Here is a 7,001-nt window from a genome sequence, read left to right on the forward strand (position 1 = left end):
CCTGGGGAGCCTCCTCCTGCGGGCATGGAGAACATGGGGGCCTGGGGAGCCTCCTCCTGCGGGGATGGAGAACCAGGGGGCCTGGGGAGCCTCCTCCTGCGGGGATGGAGAACCAGGGGGCCTGGGGAGCCTCCTCCTGCGGGCATGGAGAACCAGGGGGCCTGGGGAGCCTCCTCCTGCGGGGATGGGGAACCAGGGGCCTGGGGAGCCTCCTCCTGCGGGCATGGAGAACCAGGGGGCCTGGGGAGCCTCCTCCTGCGGGGATGGGGAACCAGGGGGCCTGGGGAGCCTCCTCCTGCACCAGGGGGCCTGGGGAGCCTCCTCCTGCGGGGATGGGGAACCAGGGGGCCTGGGGAGCCTCCTCCTGCGGTGATGGGGAACCATGGGGCCTGGGGAGCCTCCTCCTGCGGGGATGGGGAACCAGGGGGCCTGGGGAGCCTCCTCCTGCGGGGATGGGGAACCAGGGGCCTGGGGAGCCTCCTCCTGCACCAGGGGGCCTGGGGAGCCTCCTCCTGCGGGGATGGGGAACCAGGGGGCCTGGGGAGCCTCCTCCTGCGGGGATGGGGAACCAGGGGCCTGGGGAACATTTTCAACACTTTGGGGCATTTCACAAGCGCTTCCCTCGCTTACGGCCACACCACCCTGAATGAGCCCGATCTCGTCTGATCTCGGAAGCCAAGCAGGGTCGGGCCCAGTTAGTACTTGGATGGGAGACCGCCTGGGAATACTGGGTGCTGTAAGCATTTTTTTTTGCCATTATTTGTGGGTAGAAAAGTGAGAAAAGTGACCTAAAATAGAACCGGGACTAGGCGGCAGTTCCCCCCACCAGGCGGCGGCATTTGGGGCATTATTTGTGGGTAAGAAAGTGAGAAAAGTGACCTAAAATAGAACCGGGACTAGGCGGCAGTTCCCCCCACCAGGCGGCGGCATTTGGGGCATTATTTGTGGGTCAGAAAGTGAGAAAAGTGACCTAAAATAGAACCGGGACTAGGCGGCAGTTCCCCCCACCAGGCGGCGGCATTTGGGGCATTATTTGTGGGTCAGAAAGTGAGAAAAGTGACCTAAAATAGAACCGGGACTAGGCGGCAGTTCCCCCCACCAGGCGGCGGCATTTGGGGCATTATTTGTGGGTCAGAAAGTGAGAAAAGTGACCTAAAATAGAACCGGGACTAGGCGGCAGTTCCCCCCACCAGGCGGCGGCATTTGGGGCATTATTTGTGGGTCAGAAAGTGAGAAAAGTGACCTAAAATAGAACCGGGACTAGGCGGCAGTTCCCCCCACCAGGCGGCGGCATTTGGGGCATTATTTGTGGGTCAGAAAGTGAGAAAAGTGACCTAAAATAGAACCGGGACTAGGCGGCAGTTCCCCCCACCAGGCGGCGGCATTTGGGGCATTATTTGTGGGTCAGAAAGTGAGAAAAGTGACCTAAAATAGAACCGGGACTAGGCGGCAGTTCCCCCCACCAGGCGGCGGCATTTGGGGCATTATTTGTGGGTCAGAAAGTGAGAAAAGTGACCTAAAATAGAACCGGGACTAGGCGGCAGTTCCCCCCACCAGGCGGCGGCATTTGGGGCATTATTTGTGGGTCAGAAAGTGAGAAAAGTGACCTAAAATAGAACCGGGACTAGGCGGCAGTTCCCCCCACCAGGCGGCGGCATTTGGGGCATTATTTGTGGGTCAGAAAGTGAGAAAAGTGACCTAAAATAGAACCGGGACTAGGCGGCAGTTCCCCCCACCAGGCGGCGGCATTTGGGGCATTATTTGTGGGTCAGAAAGTGAGAAAAGTGACCTAAAATAGAACCGGGACTAGGCGGCAGTTCCCCCCACCAGGCGGCGGCATTTGGGGCATTATTTGTGGGTCAGAAAGTGAGAAAAGTGACCTAAAATAGAACCGGGACTAGGCGGCAGTTCCCCCACCAGGTGGCGGCATTTGGGGACCCGTAGTGTGGGCAGAAAACTCACCAAAGTGACTTAAAATAGAACCGGTGCAGGCGGCATGTTCCCCCACCAGATGGCGGCATTTGGGGACCCGTAGTGTGGGCAGAAAACTCACCAAAGTGACTTAAAATAGAACCGGTGCAGGCGGCATGTTCCCCCACCAGATGGCGGCATTTGGGGACCCGTAGTGTGGGTAGAAAACTCACCAAAGTGACTTAAAATAGAACCGGTGCAGGCGGCATGTTCCCCCACCAGATGGCGGCATTTGGGGACCCGTAGTGTGGGTAGAAAACTCACCAAAGTGACTTAAAATAGAACCGGTGCAGGCGGCATGTTCCCCCACCAGATGGCGGCATTTGGGGAGCCGTAGTGTGGGCAGAAAACTCACCAAAGTGACTTAAAATAGAACCGGTGCAGGCGGCATGTTCCCCCACCAGATGGCGGCATTTGGGGAGCCGTAGTGTGGGCAGAAAACTCACCAAAGTGACTTAAAATAGAACCGGTGCAGGCGGCATGTTCCCCCACCAGATGGCGGCATTTGGGGACCCGTAGTGTGGGCAGAAAACTCACCAAAGTGACTTAAAATAGAACCGGTGCAGGCGGCATGTTCCCCCACCAGATGGCGGCATTTGGGGAGCCGTAGTGTGGGCAGAAAACGCACCAAAGTGACTTAAAATAGAACCGGTGCAGGCGGCATGTTCCCCCACCAGATGGCGGCATTTGGGGACCCGTAGTGTGGGCAGAAAACTCACCAAAGTGACTTAAAATAGAACCGGTGCAGGCGGCATGTTCCCCCACCAGATGGCGGCATTTGGGGACCTGCAGTGTGGGTAGAAAACTCACCAAAGTGTCCTAAAATAGAACCGGGACCAGGGGGCCTCTTCCCCCACCAGGTGGCGGGCTTGGGGGGCTTGGTTTCCGGGTAGAAAACTCACCAAAGTGTCCTAAAATAGAACCGGGACCAGGGGGCATGCTCCCCCACCAGGCGGCGGGCTTGGGGGGCTTGGTTTGCGGGTAGAAAACTCACCAAAGTGTCCTAAAATAGAACCAGGACCAGGGGGCATGTTCCCCCACCAGGCGGCGGGCTTGGGGGGCTTGGTTTGCGGGTAGAAAACTCACCAAAGTGTCCTAAAATAGAACCGGGACCAGGGGGCCTCTTCCCCCACCAGGCGGCGGGCTTGGGGGGCTTGGTTTGCGGGTAGAAAACTCACCAAAGTGACCTAAAATAGAACCGGGCTAGGCGGCATGTTCCCCCACCAGGCGGCGGGCTTGGGGGGCTTGGTTTGCGGGTAGAAAACTCACCAAAGTGTCCTAAAATAGAACCGGGACCAGGGGGCATGTTCCCCCACCAGGCGGCGGGCTTGGGGGGCTTGGTTTGCGGGTAGAAAACTCACCAAAGTGTCCTAAAATAGAACCGGGACCAGGGGGCATCTTCCCCCACCAGGCGGCGGGCTTGGGGGGCTTGGTTTGCGGGTAGAAAACTCACCAAAGTGTCCTAAAATAGAACCGGGACCAGGGGGCATCTTCCCCCACCAGGCGGCGGGCTTGGGGGGCTTGGTTTGCGGGTAGAAAACTCACCAAAGTGTCCTAAAATAGAACCGGGACCAGGGGGCCTCTTCCCCCACCAGGCGGCGGGCTTGGGGGGCTTGGTTTGCGGGTAGAAAACTCACCAAAGTGACCTAAAATAGAACCGGGCCAGGCGGCATGCTCCCCCACCAGGCGGCGGGCTTGGGGGGCTTGGTTTGCGGGTAGAAAACTCACCAAAGTATCGGCAAAATAGAACCAGGGAAGGGGGGGATGTCGGTCACAAGGTGCCCGAGTCAGAGAACCAGGAAAACGGACATAAATCCAGAAAACCTCGGTGTCTGACTGCTCCTCAAAAAGTGGTCTTTTTGATGTCACGAGCGCAACCACCTAGAGGTTAATGGGGAGGGATGGTGTGAGCGCAAACGGATTTTTCCTAAGTGTGACTGCTCCTCAAAAAGTGGTCTTTTTGATGTCACGAGCGCAACCACCTAGAGGTTAATGGGGAGGGATGGTGTGAGCGCAAACGGATTTTTCCTAAGTGTGACTGCTCCTCAAAAAGTGGTCTTTTTGATGTCACGAGCGCAACCACCTAGAGGTTAATAGGGAGCGAGTACAACAGGGGAGGGAGTGAATGGGCTCGGACTGTGGCCGAGCCTGGTGCCTCAAAATCGGACAAGGTTGGACTGGAAGCCCGCTGAGAACTCTGGTTCTTTTGCCAGACGAAACGAATTTTTTCCGAGTGTGACTGCTCTGCAAAAAGTGGTCTTTTTGATGTCACGAGCGCAACCACCTAGAGGTTAATGGGGAGGGAGTGGAAAAAACGACAAAGTGTTGAGCTCCGGACCGGGATGGCGGGCGACTCGAGCGGTCATGCCCGACTTTGAGACACTTTGTCGCGGTCATGCGAGCGACCTCCACTGCTCCCCGGAGGTGCCCCGGACCGGGTTGGCGGGTGACTCGAGCGGTCCTGCCCGACTTTGAGACCCTTTGTCGCGGTCATGCGGGCGTCCTCCGCCGGTCCCCGGAGGTGCCCCGGACCGGGTTGGCGGGTGACTCGAGCGGTCATGCCCGACTTTGAGACACTTTGTCGCGGTCATGCGGGCGACCTCCGCCGGTCCCTGGAGGTGCCCCGGACCGGGTTGGCGGGTGACTCGAGCGGTCGTGCCCGACTTTGAGACACTTTGTCGCGGTCATGCGGGCGTCCTCCGCCGGTCCCTGGAGGTGCCCCGGACCGGGTTGGCGGGTGACTCGAGCGGTCGTGCCCGACTTTGAGACACTTTGTCGCGGTCATGCGGGCGTCCTCCGCCGGTCCCTGGAGGTGCCCCGGACCGGGTTGGCGGGTGACTCGAGCAGTCATGCCCGACTTTGAGACACTTTGTCGCGGTCATGCGGGCGTCCTCCGCCGGTCCCTGGAGGTGCCCCGGACCGGGTTGGCGGGTGACTCGAGCGGTCATGCCCGACTTTGAGACACTTTGTCGCGGTCATGCGGGCGTCCTCCGCCGGTCCCTGGAGGTGCCCCGGACCGGGTTGGCGGGTGACTCGAGCGGTCGTGCCCGACTTTGAGACACTTTGTCGCGGTCATGCGGGCGTCCTCCGCCGGTCCCTGGAGGTGCCCCGGACCGGGTTGGCGGGTGACTCGAGCGGTTGTGCCCGACTTTGAGACACTTTGTCGCGGTCATGCGGGCCTCCTCCGCCGGTCCCTGGAGGTGCCCCGGACCGGGTTGGCGGGTGACTCGAACGGTCATGACCGACTTTGAGACACTTTGTCGCGGTCATGCGGGCGTCCTCCGCCGGTCCCTGGAGGTGCCCCGGACCGGGTTGGCGGGTGACTCGAGCGGTCGTGCCCGACTTTGAGACACTTTGTCGCGGTCATGCGGGCGTCCTCCGCCGGTCCCTGGAGGTGCCCCGGACCGGGTTGGCGGGTGACTCGAGCGGTCCTGCCCGACTTTGAGACACTTTGTCGCGGTCATGCGGGCGTCCTCCGCCGGTCCCTGGAGGTGCCCCGGACCGGGTTGGCGGGTGACTCGAGCGGTCGTGCCCGACTTTGAGACACTTTGTCGCGGTCATGCGGGCGTCCTCCGCCGGTCCCTGGAGGTGCCCCGGACCGGGTTGGCGGGTGACTCGAGCGGTCGTGCCCGACTTTGAGACACTTTGTCGCGGTCATGCGGGCGTCCTCCGCCGGTCCCTGGAGGTGCCCCGGACCGGGTTGGCGGGTGACTCGAGCGGTCGTGCCCGACTTTGAGACACTTTGTCGCGGTCATGCGGGCGTCCTCCGCCGGTCCCTGGAGGTGCCCCGGACCGGGTTGGCGGGTGACTCGAGCGGTCATGCCCGACTTTGAGACACTTTGCCGCGGTCATGCGGGCGACCTCCGCCGGTCCCTGGAGGTGCCCCGGACCGGGTTGGCGGGTGACTCGAGCGGTCGTGCCCGACTTTGAGACACTTTGCCGCGGTCATGCGGGCGACCTCCGCCGGTCCCTGGATGGCGGGCTCCAGTGAGGTCGGCGGGGGAAGGCTCGGGCTGAGGCCGACTTCGGTGCCTCAAAGTCGGACAAGGTTGGATTGGAAGTCCGCTGTGTTGAGGACCAGTGGCATTCGGCGGTGGAACGCTCAGAACTTGGCCGACATCGGTGCCTCAACGTCGGACAAGGTTGGAGTGGATGACCGCTGATAACTCTGGTTCTTTTGCCAGACGAAAGAAATTTTTCCCGAGTGTGACTGCTCTGAAAAAAGTGGTCTTTTTGATGTCACGAGCGCAACCACCTAGAGGTTAATAGGGAGGCACCATAACAGGAGAGGGAGTGAAAAGGCTCGGACGGTGGCCGAGCCTGGTGCCTCAAAATCGGACAAGGTTGGAGTGGATGACCGCTGAAAACTCTGGTTCTTTTGCCAGACGAAAGAAATTTTTCCCGAGTGTGACTGCTCTGCAAAAAGTGGTCTTTTTGATGTCACGAGCGCAACCACCTAGAGGTTAATAGGGAGGCACCATAACAGGAGAGGGAGTGAAAAGGCTCGGAGGGTGGCCGAGCCTGGTGCCTCAAAATCGGACAAGGTTGGAGTGGATGACCGCTGAAAACTCTGGTTCTTTTGCCAGACGAAAGAAATTTTTTCCGAGTGTGACTGCTCTGCAAAAAGTGGTATTTTTGATGTCACGAGCGCAACCACCTAGAGGTTAATAGGGAGGCACCATAACAGGAGAGGGAGTGAAAAGGCTCGGAGGGTGGCCGAGCCTGGTGCCTCAAAATCGGACAAGGTTGGAGTGGATGACCGCTGAAAACTCTGGTTCTTTTGCCAGACGAAAGAAATTTTTCCCGAGTGTGACTGCTCTGAAAAAAGTGGTCTTTTTGATGTCACGAGCGCAACCACCTAGAGGTTAATAGGGAGGCACCATAACAGGAGAGGGAGTGAAAAGGCTCGGAGGGTGGCCGAGCCTGGTGCCTCAAAATCGGACAAGGTTGGAGTGGATGACCGCTGAACACTCTGGTTCTTTTGCCAGACGAAAGAAATTTTTTCCGAGTGTGACTGCTCTGCAAAAAGT

The 7,001-nt window shown here is 59.4% G+C and overlaps 1 non-coding gene across 1 annotated transcript; it reads left to right on the forward strand.

The window, feature by feature from the left end:
• Positions 1–624: 624 nt before the first annotated feature.
• On the forward strand, positions 625–743 carry LOC148058518 (5S ribosomal RNA). The gene has a single exon (XR_015709743.1). It is a non-coding gene; the product is annotated as a 5S ribosomal RNA (ribosomal RNA).
• Positions 744–7,001: the final 6,258 nt, after the last annotated feature.

This window comes from Callionymus lyra, unplaced genomic scaffold (assembly GCF_982586985.1).
Source record: "Callionymus lyra unplaced genomic scaffold, fCalLyr1.hap1.1 HAP1_SCAFFOLD_73, whole genome shotgun sequence".
NCBI classification, from domain to species: domain Eukaryota; kingdom Metazoa; phylum Chordata; class Actinopteri; order Syngnathiformes; family Callionymidae; genus Callionymus; species Callionymus lyra.